The sequence below is a fragment of the Lissotriton vulgaris genome, chromosome 4_1 (genome assembly GCF_964263255.1).
Source record: "Lissotriton vulgaris chromosome 4_1, aLisVul1.2, whole genome shotgun sequence".
Classification (NCBI taxonomy): Eukaryota; Metazoa; Chordata; class Amphibia; order Caudata; family Salamandridae; genus Lissotriton; species Lissotriton vulgaris.
The window spans coordinates 436425977-436442296 of record NC_141691.1 but is presented as its reverse complement, the minus strand read 5'-3'; positions in this window follow the sequence as shown (position 1 = coordinate 436442296).

Sequence of the window (16320 nt, the reverse complement as noted above, 5' to 3'; positions counted from 1 at the left end):
TTAATGTGTATCTTGATAAAAATGACTAAGACCTTTATATGTATGTGAGAACCAAATCACTTGCAATGTACATACATAGAACTAGTGGCGGCTGGTCCATAGGGGCAACGGGGTGGCGCCCTATAAAAGAAACGGCTCACTGCAGTTTGGGCAACAGGAATGTAAGCAGACGAATTTGTCTGTTTACATTTCCGAACGGCCTGTGCGTCAAGGTACAGCGCACGCAGGCGAGGAGTCCAGAAGATGGTCCGTCTGCGCATGTGAGTGAGGAGCGTCGCCCCTCACTCACATTCACAAACCATTCGGCATGCTGCGCATGCCTAATGTGGTGCAGGCGTCTGGAGATAGGAGCCTGCTTGGGCGGTGACGCGTTTTTTGCAAAGTCGCCCCGTGTCCTATCAAGTGGCAGGATATAGAGTAAGTAAACCAGGGTTAGCCGACACCCTGCGCATCCAGTCTCCTGATTTGGCAGTTAGCATTGCAAAAGAAAAGACCGGGGAGAAGTTAGTTCCACCGCGTTGCCGAGACCTGGTGCGACGCGGGACCGGAGGAGAATGGAGATGCCTGGTAAGTTAATTTTTTTATTGTATTCATTAAATTAATCCCCACACCGCCTCCCCGCGCGAACCCGGTACCCCCGGATCTTGCAGGCCGCGAGGAGAGGCATCCGTCGCCAGAAGATTCCACACTGATCGAGATCGTACGTCTGAGTGAGGGGTAAGCAGGTGGGGTGACAAAGCTCGAGGCCAAGGTGGTTGAATGGGCTAATGCTGCACCACGCAGAGCAGAGGTGCAGGTGCCTACTAAAAGTCATTGGTGCCAATGCTGGCAAGTGTGTTCAAACTTTCGACATTTTTAGGGGAATAAAATGCGTAGCTGACGCTGCAAGCGCTATGAAACTACCTGGGGCCTTATTTATGAAGCTCTTGCGCCGCCAGTGCGTCACTTTTAAAATGGGAAAAAGTGACGTACTAGTGGCGCAAGGCCTTCATAAATGAGGCCCCCGGAGTGCCGAGTGCAATGTAAGCATAAGGTATTTTTTTTTTTTTAAGTTTAAAAGGAGTTTATTTCAAGAAAAGATCGCAATTGAAAAACATACAATATAATCATAATACAAAGTAAACAGCAATCAGAATATTAAATGATACACTACAGTGTTAAAGAGGGGAGGAGAAAGGGAAGAGAGAAAGAAAGAGAAAAAGAAAGAAACAGGATGGGGTAGGAAAACAGAAACAGTTCATTATGTAAATTTCGTAATAATCATATAAAACGTTTCTAATTAAAAATATCGTACTATAAATAGTGAAAAAACATTTATGTAGTATACACATATAATTCTATAAAAACAATATCAATATCATGGAGGTTTGGGGATTTCTTAAGTGGCAGGGGTATGTAATGGACGAGACTGAGCAAACACATCAAGAAAATTGGTAATTGGTAACCGTAAGAGGTCACGCTTAATAGCAAGAGAAAGAGGGGATACATATGGTCTATCCAATATGTGATTGTAGCAGACACCATACCACCAAGCTTGAAAAGAGACACATGATGTATCTTTCCAAGATTTAGTGATCTGCTGAACAGCCACCGCCAAAAGCAAGTCAATAATAGAAATATTAAAGGTCATAGAGGACTATAAGTCAGATAAGCTACCTAGGAAAATATGAGTGATTGAAAAAGGAAATTGTGTAGAGAAAATGGAGTTAATTTGCTGCCATACTTTAGACCAAAATAAATTAATTAGGGGACAGGTGAAAAGCATATGTTTGAGATCTGTGTATGTATTGGAGCAGGACCAACAAGTGGAGGGGATAGAGGAATCAATAGTGTGTAATCTGGCAGGAGTGATCAAAAGTCTATGATAAACAAAAAATAAAGTCTGAGTAGTATTAGCTGCTCTAGAAGATCTTCTTATTTTATTCCATATGTCATGCCATAACGAACTAGAAAAAGTGTCTTCTAAGTCAGATTTCCAATCTTGTTCTATCTTGGACTTTTCTCTAACTAGGGAAAAATCATGTAATTTTTTATAAACTTGTGAAGCCGAAGGCGAAGATAAAAGAAAAGGAAGGGTAAGAGAAGAGGCAACAGGGGGAGACTAAGGAGAAAGAAAGTAATTATATGACGTTTGTAGAGCCACATGCAAATATTATATTTACTAAGAAAGGATTGAGGAAGTGAAAAACTAGACTGGAGAGATGAGAAAGGGAGGCAAATGCCATCCTGAAAGAATTGATAAACCCAAATAAGACCAAGAGACTGCCACTCCTTCCAGAAAAATGTTCTATTTTTAATTTTAACAAAAGGATTGTACCATATGGGAGATTGCAAAAATTTTGCTCGATCGTCAAGACCATTAAGGAAAAGAGGCAGAAAGAGTTTTCTAGCAGTTTTAAGAATAGGAAGAGACATCTTAGAGGGAACATGAGCGAGAGAAATACATTATTTGAAAGTAAAAGGATGAAAGAAGGAGGATTCAATTGCAACCCATATCGGAAGTGAGGAGATATCTGACTCCGCATCTAATAAAAAGGAAGCTGAATGGGAAAGGAAGAATGAAGAATGATAGGACATGAAATCCGGAAAATTAACTCCACCTAAAAACCTAGGACGTTTAAGTTTGGCAAAAGACATCCTAGCTTTCTTGTGCTGCTATAGAAATTTTGAAAGGACAGAATAAATGTTTTTAAAACAGGATTTGGGAAGATTAACAGGAAGGTTAGAAAAAAAAAATGACCGGAACCAACATCATTTTAATGGAGTCTAATCTACCCCACCAGGATAAAAATAGGGGGTGCCATCTAGCCGTGGAATCTGTTATAGTACTAATTAGGTTCTTAATATTTAAAGCCACAGTATCTTTAATAGAAGGAGTAAACTCAAGACCCGGATATTTGATTTTAGTAGAACTCCAATGAAAAGATGAAATAAAAAAATCAGCATGAAAAAAATATTTATTAAATGGGAGAATTTCACACTTATCAACATTACGTTTGTAACCAGAGACTGTTGCATATGAAGAGATTCCGGACAAAAAAGTTGGAATAGATATTTGAGGGTGAGAAATAAACAAAAGAATATTGTCCGCATAAGCAGAGAGTTTTAGCTGCTTATCCCCATATGGAAAACCAATGATATCTTTATTTAGTCTAACTTTTGACAAAAACGGTTCTAAAGCGAGGATAAAAAGTAAAGGAGAAAGAGGACATCCCTGACGAACACCACGAAAAAGAGGAAAAGAAGAAGATACAAGACAGTTAGCAAAAATAAAAGACCTAGAAAAGGAATATAATAGAGAGATCTAAGATATGAATTTAGAACTAAAACCAAGAGAGAGTAGAAAGCATAAAAGACCAGTTAACTCTATCGAAAGCTTTCTCTGCATCTAACGCAATTGCAGCTAAGGAGTGATTGAAGGTAGGAGCTTTACTGAGAACGTTAAAGAAAAGGCGCGTATTATCCGAGAGAAGACGTCCCTTGATGAAGCCACATTGTTCTCTACCTACCAGGTGTGGAAGAATTTTATCCAAACGAAGAGCTAAAATCTTAGCAAATATTTTATAATCTAAATAATTAATGAAATAGGTCTATAATTTTTACATAGGGTGTGATCTTTGTTATCCTTAGGAAGGAGACAAATATGAACTTCTTGGAAAGTACCTTCGGATTTCTGAGATGATATAAAAAAGGAAAATAATTGGTGAAGTTTGGGAAAAAGAAAAGAAGAAAATGAGAATAGAATTCTATAGAAAATCCATCAGGACCAGGCGCTTTACCTTTTTTAAGCACATGAATGGCATCTAAAATGTCTTTGGGAAGAATATGTTTATCTTAAGAAGAAAAATCCACATCAGCCGTGTGTGGACGAGGAATAGAGGATAAGTACTGATCAATATCGGAGGGTGCGGGAGGAGATTCAGGAGTATAAAGATTTTGATAAAAAGTAGTGAATTCATTTAAAATATCTTCATCTTTATGAAGTATAGTATTAGAAGAGGAAACAAATCGGTTTTTGTTCGTTCTATCTTGACTTTAAGATAATTTGCAAGAATGTTCGCAGCCTGTGTGGAGTAGAATTTTGCGCTAGACTTTAGTAAAAAACAAATTGGCCAAATTGGTAGTTAATTTATTAAAAGAAAGTTTAGCTTTAATGAGTTGGATAAGGACCGACTGAGATTTGGTTGAGTGATACGAAAGCTCCAATTGTTTAATCTAAGAAGTTAAAGAAGATAAAGACTGATGTGCAAGGCGACGTTTCTTGGCAACATAAAAAATAATAAAGTCCCTAGAAGCAGCCTTAAAAGTGTCCCATATTAATTGAGGAGAAGATTGTGGTGTTTAATTTTCTGCAAAAAAGCGTGGAGCAAAATCAAGGAAAGCAGAAGTAAAAGATGCGTCCAAAAGAAGGGCATTATTAAATCGCCATCTTCGTGTTCCTCTAACAGGAGGGAGTAAATCAAGACCAAATGAAACAGGGGCATGGTCGGAAATTAGAATAGACCCAATGTCAGAGTGAGTGATATGTTGTGTCAGAGCCTTGGAAATAAAGAGATAATCAATTCGAGATTGAGAGGAGTGGACGGGTGAAAAATATGTATATTCTTGCAATGTTGGGTTGGATAGTCTCCAGGAATCAACAAGTGACCTCTGTGAAATAGTTGATGTAAATTGAGTATGAACCTGAGAAGGAGAAAAACGAGAATTGGATTTCCTATCTAGAAAAGGATCTATAATCATATTACAATCTCCTCCAAGTATAAAGTAATCATCAATATATTTCATAGAGGATTGAAGGATGGAAGGCCAAAACAGTTTATCAGGAACAGTAGGGGCATATAAGTTGAAAATAGTTAAAGGAATTTTATTAACTAATAATGAAACTACCACCCATCTACCTTCCGTATCGTTATCTTGGGAAAGAAGTTGAATGTTTAAACATTTATGATATAAAATTGCAACCCCATTACGCTTCCCCGAACCCGAAGAGGCATAAACATGGCCCACCCAATTACGACGTAACTTAGCTATTTCAACATCTTTAACATGAATTTCTTGCAATAAAACTATATCAGCTTTCAAATGTGCTAAATGTGAACACGTTGTCTCTTATTTGGGGACCCCAAACCTTTGACATTCCACGAAATTACATTAATTGGCATTTAAACTTATCAAAAATATCAAGTAAACGACACTTAGCAACAATAACATGAGTAACCAGCAAAATATACAACTAAACCACAAGGTAGCAATATTAACAGAAGATAAAGAAGTATAAACCGGAAATGCGGAAGAAAATAGAGGAAAAAATGTAGCATAGAGAAAGAGATGACTGAAACATAAGAGAAAGAAAAAGATTGAAGAAGATAAAGTGAAAAGAAGAAAGATAGAGAAGGAAGAAAGCGAAAGAAAGGGAAAAGTACAGAACAAAAATTGGAAAAATACATTATATGAAAAACATACCACAGGCAAACAGAAAAAACAGGGATGGTGAAGCCACATGAGGGAGATGAAAGGAAGGACGGGAAAACTCCATGACGGGACGATAGAGTGGGAAACAACTCCAGGACGCACCGAAGAGAATAGAAAAGAATTTGGGACCATACACGAAACCACCTAGAAGGGGAGAGAAAAAGGGGAGAAAAAACTTGATAACAGGGGAAAATTCCAACAAGCATACAACAAAACACAGGCAAAGCCATAACCACTGTATAGGTGAGGAATTACATCAAAGAACAAGTATCAGCAAAAATAAAAGATAAAAAATCAGCAATAAAGAAAGACGCTGCGACAGACAAAAGAGAGGGAGAAAGGACAAAAAATCATTGAAAAAGGCTTCCGTCTTCATGGTTGAGGAATGTCCTTTGAATCCACTCTGCAGCTGTTCAGAAACCGTTGGAGAAGAACAGGATCATCATAAGTGGTAGTTTTATTGTTATATGTCACTTTGAACAGGCAGGGATGGAATAAACCATATCTCGCATTCAAGCTGCGTAACGCCGGCCTCATATCCAGGAATTTCTTGCGTCTTTCCGCTGTAGCTTTAGCATAGTCCTGGGCAAAAAATAGTGTAGAGCCATTCCAAATAATCTTCCCCCGTTGTTTAGCAGCCTGCAGCACACGAAGTAGATCAGTATATTGAAGAAAGTACAAAACACCTCCCCTAGGCTTGGGAGAGGACGCTGAAGAAGATGGACTTAAACCAAGACGATGCGCTCGCTGAATAGTCAAAACTGGAGAATCAGGAAGACCAAGAAGCGTTGGCAAAAAAGTTTGAAAAAAGGAAATCGGGGACGGACCTTCCAAACCTTCAACTAAGCCATAAATGCGCAGATTGTTGCGCCTATTACGGTTTTCTAACTGTTCAACCTGCTGTTTAAGATGTGCAATCTCTTTAGGCATGGGTGGAATCTGATCCGCAAGACAATGGATAAGATCACCACGGTTCTCCAACACTCCAACCTTCTGTTCAGTGACGGACCAGTTGGTTTCTAGATTAAGCAGACGAAGATTAGTTTCCTCCATGTGAGGTATAAGGGCACGCAGTTCTTCAAGAATGAGGTATGAGGAATTCAAGGAGGATGATGCAGGAGGTGGGGATGGGGGGTTTACCTTGACTCGTTTCCCTTGTACAGAGGATGAATTTGGCACAGTAAGGGGCGCTTTAGGGCTTTGCTTAGCATTCAAGCGTGACACCGAAGTAGCAGACCCCTTAGAGATAACAGAGTCCGTGAGGGAATCCTCTTTAGAATCCTGCAATGCATTAAATGGATTAAAGTCCTCCAAACCTGCTTCCTGTGGTTGAAAAAACCCATTGCGGTTATTACGTGCTGTAGCCATATTAGAAATTAGGAGGAAACCGCTTCCTACACAATATAGGTTTGTACACCGTCGAAAACCAACTGGCGTAAATGAACAAGAATTCTGCGATAGTTCCTCAAAAGACACCCATGTATGTCAACAAGCAAAAATGTTAAATGCAGGGCAAAAAGAGGAAAAAAACTGTATTATGACCGAAAATTAGAAGGTTTGGCAAGGTTTTGTGAGGTAAATGCATCTGGGAGCGTGTGCAGGCGGGAAAACGCGGACGCGCCGAAAAAACAAAATGGTGGCTGCCACACTTCTGTGGAGAGCGGAAGCAATAAACATCAAAAAGAAGGAAGAAACCTTACAGAGCGCAGCTGTGGTGGCAGCAAGGTAGGCAGCATCCTTTCCGACACCGGGAAATACCACAAACCGGGTCCGAAAGTGAAAATTAAGTCCTGGGAGCAGCTCGAATTCCTACGTCCCTACAGAGCTCCCGTGAATCGCGGCCATCTCCAGAGGCTCCTAAGCCACGCCCCTCAAAACTGTTACTCAAGGTATTTTTTTAACTGGGCTTTATCCCTTGAGTTGCATCAGTCGTGTTGAATGCAGGGTCTTGTTGTTTTGAATTTTGATTTATAGTTTCATGAACCTTTAGTCAACTTCGTCTTTATATTTGTTGTAAAATCTTTGGTAACCGGTGCTCTTTGTGTTACTTTGTACCCGCACTGGTATAGGTATTGACCCTAATACCAAATATACCACACACAACTTTTTTACAAATCTAGTAAGAACTATTTAAAGAAGTGCGAGATTCAACTCGTTCATTTCTCGTTCTAATGTCAGCCAATATAAATACCAGCTGAGACAGGTGTTGTAGAAGTTGGATCCCATTTGTCAGTAGCCGAAAGCCAGCTGCAAAAGGCATTTCTCGACTCTGTGTGCATGCCTATTCCATTCCCCCTACCATTAGAGATTGCATTCATGCACAGTACTATTCATGCACATCTTGCATATTCTCGAGCAAAAAATTAATTTGTGCGTCCTCCACCTTTCAACCAAAATGACTTCACATGCCAACCAAGGTTGCAATTACGTTTCAAATGGGGCAAAATTAGACATTTTAGTGCACTGTGCAAATACACCTTTCCTGGACCTGCACTGGACCCCCCCCCCCGCAATAGCCGCCCGGCTCTGCGTTGAAAGCGCCAGGAGACTTCTTTTCTTAGTGAGACTTTAGGTTTGCGCAGCAGTCCAGGGATGCTGAAATTGCTGCTGTCTCTTAAGAAATCTGGCGCAGCCTTCTAATAAGAGTCATTTCCGCCACTTCACCTTGAGCCCGATATTGGCTGTCAGCCGGAGACAGTATTATTTCAGGCTCAGTAGACACTCCCAGGAGACTGCCTTTACTCTGCTGACATTTGTGTCACACACAGCTTTAAGTGCATGTCTATTGTGTGTTTTTCACCTCTCTGATACCGACATAAAAAGGGAACGAAAGGGCTTCATTTGAGTAGATGGTATCTGTGGTGTAGAATAATGTTTCTGAGCCTGGTTGAAAGCCAAGCGCCGCTGGCATCATCTTCTCAGCGCTATATCCTGACTCGAATAAACGCAGGAGTGTCTCGGTGAAGAGTAGGCACAGCCTTTGTATCACAAACCGGCAAAGGGTGGCATGGTGCCTTCAGACCCAGGGTTGTGCCTCAGACAGACTAGCTGGTACCCACAAACTTAGCCAGGACAGAGGGTACAGTACATCATAGATGTTGCTTTGAGCACAGTTCAAACGTAAGAGACAGCATAACATAAGCAGTTGGAGGTGTGTGCTTGTGCTGACATTTTATGCAGAGCGTGCAGCCTGCAGATGTATAAGTCGTTGTGAGTGGAAGAATCTGGGCCAGGCATTTCCTGGCCAACCCATGCCAGCCATGCACCAGCCTAGATGACGTGGACTTGTGAGTGACGTGTTGTGAAGGTGGCCAACGACTCTTCATGCTGGAGGATCTGATTGGAATTGGGGCGTGCGTGTTGAAGGTGGCAGAGGACTCCCATGGTGGTGTGCCTGGATGACGTGGGCTTCACAGTGTGAGGGTATATCTTTTTGAAGCAGAAACATCTCTGCGTAGAATGCAACTTGACTTTTTAAATAAATATTTCACTGTTTCTAACTCATTTTGTTCATTGAATAAACTGTTGATAAAAATATTTATATGGAGACCTAGGACCAGATTCATACAAGTATATTCACATGTAAGTTGTTCTCAGGTTACATTTCTAAATGAAGATATTTGCGCACATCATAGTTTGTATACTCAAAATGAATTTTCTCACACTTCATATTACTCCGTATGTTCAATAGTCAGTACCATATTATCTGCAGGGTGAGTTGTTGCTTTTCAAGGGTTGAGAAGATTCCCAAAATAGGTGAACATTTGCAAACATCAAACTAGTGGGTATTTAGAAACCTTTTTTGTGGCATCGTCCCACTGGTCAGCACATTACTCTTGCCAGACCCATGAGTAGGTCCATTTTCAGATTCAAAACAAGGAGGAAACATCCCCAATATTGGTGGTTCTACAAGGGAAGAGATTCCTCTAGTGAACTGATATAGTATATGTACCCCAGTGTTTGGGTGCATGAGGTTGTTTGACATTTCTCAGTGGGAAAGAGTAGCGGAGAGCGGAGGAAGGTGACCGATGGGGAACTGGGAGAGCCATTACGAACCTTTGTAATGTTTGGCATTCAGTGAAATGATGGTGGTGATGAAGTCTGAAGGAGTTGTGATTGGCTCCCCCAAAACCCCCTGATTGCCGTCGGGCTAGCTCACTGCGCTCGCATACATTGATTCGTTTTGCATACGCCGCACCAGTTTCAAATTTCACCAGCCACCATTGCATAGATCTGTTAGTCTTTATGCTGGTGAATATACGCTAACTAACCCTGAGTAACGGTAATTAGCTAGCAGAGACTTTACGATAGTCAAAGACATTCAGAGTGTTGAAACGCAAGTGAGATTGAACACTAACATAACAGCAACGCGATTGTTCTTAACATATCATGCACCTGCATTACAATCTTATCGTCCGGCACATGGTACAAAATGAGCAGGGACTTTTTTGCCATTTTTTTGCCAATAATAAACAGCACAAATTGAGCCGTCATAGCTTGTGGGTAGATATGAGTGGGTTGACGTTGGCCGAATGAAACGTGCTCAACAAAGTATTGCCATTTTCCTGTTGCGATATAAACATTGTGATAACCAAAGGGTTATCAAGTCCCATGTAAATGTTTTCCCTCCCCTTAGTTAAATGTTTTATCTTTACAGGTACTACAAGACCTCAACACAGCAAAAGACTAATATGTCATTTTACAACACCTTTCTACCAGAATAAGTAATCCTTATAGATGGTATTTTAAGTCACTTTACATGGTCCTGAAGAAAGCCCACATAACCAAACTGGCAATCGAGGGCTGAAACATGTTGACCTTTCTTATCACGAAAATTGAGTGCATATGACCCATTATAATTCAAATTATGCGCATCTAAATATTTATTTTTTCTGCTCGAATCCAGAAAAAATAAAATTTGAGTCTGGCTGTCCGAGTATTTTATAATTTTTCACTCACCACTTATCACTGCTCACTACTGCTTTTAACCAAGGCTATATACCTCCGGGTGGAGGTTGCATAACAACTAACCCAATGATTGTGCAGTTACGTGTATGAATAGCGGAGAACCAAGTTATACCGCTACTTCGATCCATTTCGAAGTAGCGGTATAACTTGAGGGTTTTTTAATTGGGACTAACCTAACACAAACGTCTCCTGTATACCCAGGTTATGCAGGACAAGTGATCCTTCCTCCAATGATTTATGAAGTTAGCTGGGCCAGCAGCTCTTGTTAAGTTTAGGGTTTTTATTGTAATTAGAACGTTTCTACTGAAAAGTCTGGTTTTAAATCATCTACCAGACCACTCCAGTCCCCTAATACTTCCTCTTCAATTTCTCTCCCCGGGGAATACAATTCCCAGGGATAGTGACTTTACAAATGATGAAGTTGCACAGGCGATCAGAAACCTCCAGTCAGGCAAAGCTTTGGGCCCTAACGGCTTACCTATCAAGCTGTATTAGTTAAAGCCAGATAAAATTGCTCTGCATTTGCGGGCCCTGTTTGAGGAGAGCCGGGAGACAGAACTGCCCCCCCTCGACCAGAGGGTAGCAACATTGGTTACTATACACAAAGAGGGCAAATCAAGGTCTCGGTGTTCATCACATCGGCCTATTTCCTTACTAAATGCCAAACCAAAGGTTTTAGCTAATTTACGTGGGAGTCGCTTGGCACGAGTAAGACGTAACTTGGTGCACCCTGACCAGCCGGGCTTTATGCCCCATCGAAACACTGCACTAAATCTGAGGAGATTGCAGGGGATGCTGGAAAGATTGGACACGGTCCAAGAAGCCGCAGTGGTGATCTTGTTGGATGCTACAATGCCATTTGACACAATCGAGTGGCCATACCTATATGCAGTTTTGGCGAAGATGGGTTTCGGACCCAAATTTATTCAGTGGGTGCGACTCCTTCACACAGAACCCTTAGCACAAGTAGTGGTCAACAATAAAAAGTCAGTGGTGTTTGAACTGAGCAGAGGGACTAGACATGGCTGTCCACTGTCACCCTTACTCTTCACCCTCACTCTGGAACCCCTGGCTGCATGTATCCACAGAGACCCAATAATCCAGGGGATGAAGTTGACTGATATATGGGAGGACCGCATATCTTTATATGCAGATATTATCCTTATGTACCTTGCCTCCCCTAAGGCGTCGCTCCATAGGGTGCTCAACATATTCACAAACTTTGGGAAATATTCGGGGTACACAATCAATTGGGGCAAGTCCTTAATGTATGTCTTCAGTGGAGATCCCCCCACCTAGGGGATGCTCTATCCAGGTAGCAAACATCGTCTTCTGATACCTGGAAATTTTATAACAACAGACCCCAAAACCCGCTAGGAGCGTAATCTACTCCCCCCGCCCCTGCAGAGGCTGAAGAGAGATGTCGCGAACTGGAGGGCGATCCCGCTCTCTATGCTGGGCAGAGCAGCGCTGTTCAAAATGATGTCCCTGACACATTTTCTATATGCATTGCAGAACTTACCGGATCTGGTCCCAGCGAGATACTTCAAAGAGATAGAGAACCTCCAAGGGAATTTCTTTGGGATGTAGACCTCACATAGCCATACATAAACTAATTTTGAGTTGGTATGATGGGGGGATCGGTCTCCCTGATGTTAAAAAATACTATTGGACGGCCCACCTAGCAGCTATTAATCCCTGCACATATTGCTGTGGGGATGACTCGGGTTACAGAATTTAACTTTGGCATTATCCCTCCTTTTCTGTAATCAGCAATGCCGATTCTCTATTGTTCAATAAAAAGAATTCTTTTAAAAAAAAGACTGATTTGTATATGGCTGAGTCCAATCTAGGGTGGCATGGCCAGATCTGTGGCTGGGGTGAATTCTTGACAATGTTCAGCATTCAGTCCATCAACTTTTTTTGTGTTGCTAGAAGAGGCCAATGCTTGCAAATCAGCTAGTAACATCCACCAAGGTCCAAGTCTCAATTCAAACGACGCAATTCAAATGTATGGCCAGCTGTTCTCAAAGTCGCAGGTTGATGGAGAGTTGTGAAAACTGTCGAAACAGCATGAAGAAATGACATGAACGAAAAAAAAAGACGTAAGCAAAGACTACAGCATGCAAGAAGAAGACTCACTTACCGTCAAAGATGAAGAAGTTGCCCCATGACTTCTGAATGGACCAGGTGACCCGAACTTAAGCACGAAGCCAGTGGTTCCAGAATGCGGCGGTACAGGTGCACAACAAGAGATATCTGAACAGAATATGCCAGTCAGAAATCAAAGAGAGGGACCCCTAGTCAACCAAAGGAATGGGGTTCTATTTACAGGAGAAAAGACAAGTTATCCTTTGGTCTGCCTAATAATTAACAACAATCACACTCATTCACGAACCGCTCAATGAAGAATCTAACATACACAAGGGAGTCTAGTTATCAACTCAAAACCAGCAAACCAGAGATACGTAAGGAGCAGAAAGTATACATATCTTTTTACTAAAATCATTTAAAACAATTATGAAGGCTAAAAACAGGAATCACAAGGAATCAAATCACATATATTTCATGTATATATAATAAAACACCAATGTTTTAGCAGCATGTAGCAAGAAAACTTGCCACCAAGTAGAAAATCAACAAATCAAACAAACAGCATAAAAAAGATGAGAGTAAAATAAGATAATACATTTTCTCATCAGGAAAAACACATCTGTGTGTATAAAACGTTAGTACTGGAACCCAATAATTTGACCCTCGTTTAATATCTATGGTACCAGCCACCAACATGGATTGTGTATCAAGGCGTTGACGCGTTTTGATGGTGTTGTCCTGATTAAACCACCTTTATCAAGACAGTGATTAAGCCCTCAAATCATACACATGAAGTTAATCATTGCAGCACACCTGTATGTTAAATATATATATATATATATATATATATATATATATATATATATATATATATATATATATATATACCGCTCCAAACATCACCTGGGCAGGGCACTCGCAGGCGGATGCTTTCCGCTGTGGGGGTGCTCCCACAAGTCAATAAGCACTCCAATTTCCGTAACTCTGGACTTCCATCCTACGGTAAAAAAGCACTCACGGAGGGTCGTTTGGGTTATTTTATTTTCACCAGCAAACAGACAATACATCAACAGACGCGGTTCGGTAAAGAACCTTCATCTATGTTTACCGTAGCGCCATCTTAGACACAGTTTTAACAGCATCTGCGTGTCATTGCAATCAAAGAAAGGCTCAATAACAATGGCAAAGACCTTCCAAAAGAAACACCATCTAAGAACGCTCAAATCAATGACTAGCTTTCACCAAAATTGTGAAATGTATACACAATTATATAATTATTCACGCCCATGGATGGGCTCAATGTAATATACATGGCGTTCCATGACTAATACAAGGTAGCCTGACTGAGAACTTGTCCATCTACGTCGACTTCTTCCTGATACAACATGTGAAGACCCTACAATCATATATCAGGGACACAACAGACTTGTTGGACAAATTGGCTTCATTACAGTGGGAAGATGGGTACACCATGATGGTGCTGGATATAACTAGCCTTTACACATCTATCAAACATAAAGATGGTCTCCTTGCCACAAAATATTTCTTGGACAAACGCCCTCTTAAAAACACACAACACAGTGCTATGGCTCTGGAGTTTGTTGAATTTTGTTTTGCTAACAATATCTTCCTGTTTCAGAAACAACTGTATAGACAGCTGTCCGGGACAGCGATGGGCACCTGCTTCGCCCCCAGCTACGCGAACTTGTTCGTTGGCTGGTGGGAGGAGCAGGTGGCCTGGGGGATGGCCAACAAAGAGTGAACGAAACAGATTGTGGGGTTGTATCGTTTCATCGACTACTCGTTTGTCGTATGGAATGGACCCCCGGATAAGGCTAAAGAATACATTGACGTCCTTAACAGGAACAAACTAAATCTGGAATTCTCTGGTGAAGTGAGTGAGACCTCTGTCAACTGCTTAGATGTTAATATCTATGTAGAATCAGGAGAATTGAAAACCAGATTGTACCGCAAGCCGACAGCAGGCAATTCAATATTGCAGGCGTCGAGCAGTCATCCTTTTAATCTTATAAGAAGTATCCCCTACGGGGAACTCCTTAGGATTAAACGTAATTGCACAGATGAGCAAGAATTTCAAAGTGCAGCTAAAACCAGTTTGCAACGTTTTCAGGCACGTGGCTACAGCCACAAGATTTTGAGCAGTGCGCTAGAAAGAGCGAATAAACTTAAGAGAGAAAGCCTTCTCAAAACTAAAGACAGGAGAATACAAGATTCCAAAAATGGGGGAAAATTTCGCCTCATAACCACATATTCTAAAAGTGCCACTCAATTGAAAAAGATCTTGAGAAGAAGTTGGCATATATTACAAACTGATGAGGTGCTGAGCACGGATCTTCCTTCCAATCTATTAATTACTTTTAGGAAGGCGAGGTCATTAAAAAACGATCTTGTAAACAGTTATCTGGCAGAAACCCCCAAATCAGCCTTTGGGTCCCTACAAGGGTTTTTCCCATGTGGGAAGTGTAAAGCTTGTAAAATCAGTAAGCGAGTTTTGAGCTATGAAATTCCCAATATAGGAATCCGTAGAAAGATCAGAAGGTTCCTTACCTGCACCACCGCCTACAGTGTTTACTGTTTAACTTGCCCGTGTGGGTTGCGCTACGTGGGGAGTACGATCAATCCCATGAAGATGAGAATACTAGAACACATGCGGGCGATTGCTAAAGGAGATGAGGCATACCCTGTTGCTCGTCATTTTGATAAAGTTCATCAACGCAACAGGGATTTACTCAGTTATTTTGGGCTTGACCATGTCCCTAGCAATCCAAGAGGGGGTAATAGATTACTACGGCTCCGTAGACTGGAGTTGAGATACATTATCGACATGCATACTAAGCATCCATTGGGTTTGAATAGTAGCTAAGAACTTGCAATACACTTATGAGAATAATGGATTCTGAGAGTTGTTGAGATGGCTTCTTGAACAGTCCTGGGTGAGCTGAGTTGAAACATCTATGTGATCCAGGAACATGCTATAACTGTACATTTTGCTTGTGCTTGAATTCTGAAATGTATATATGTATATTAAGATCTTTACTGTTATACTATATTTTCTTCTTCTTTTTTCCTCTATGTCTCCCCTCTAACCTTCTTGCTTTCCTCTTTCTTAAGTGGTTCTGATATTTCCTTCTTTCTTCTTGTGTATATGTATATTGTAGATATGATGTAGTGTGAGTCTTGATTAGACACAGGCCTTATGTTTTCATTGCATGCCCATACAGGGCGGTATCTGACTTGTCAATATGTACAGTTTATTTGTAAATATTGCAGATATTGTATATACGTTAGTCATGGAACGCCGTGTATATTACATTGAGCCCATCCATGGGCGTGAATAATTATATAATTGTGTATACATTTCACATTTTTGGTGAATGCTAGTCATTGATTTGAGCGTTCTAAGATGGCGTTTCTTTCTGAATGTCTTTGCCATTGTTATCGAGTCCTCATTTGATTGCAATGACACGCATATGCGGTTAAAACTGTGTCTAAGATGGCACTACGGTAAACATAGATGAAGGTTCTTTACCGAAACGCGTCTGTTGATGTAGTGTCTGTTTGCTGGTGAAAATAATATAACCCAAATGACCCCCCGTGAGTGCTTTTTTACCATAGGATGGAAGTCCAGAGTTACGGAAATTGGAGCGCATATATATATATATATATATATATATATATATATGTATATATATATATCAAATATTTCATGAGCAATTATTAAAAAAACAATCATAAAAACAGATCTAGTACAGAAACCCTCAAGTA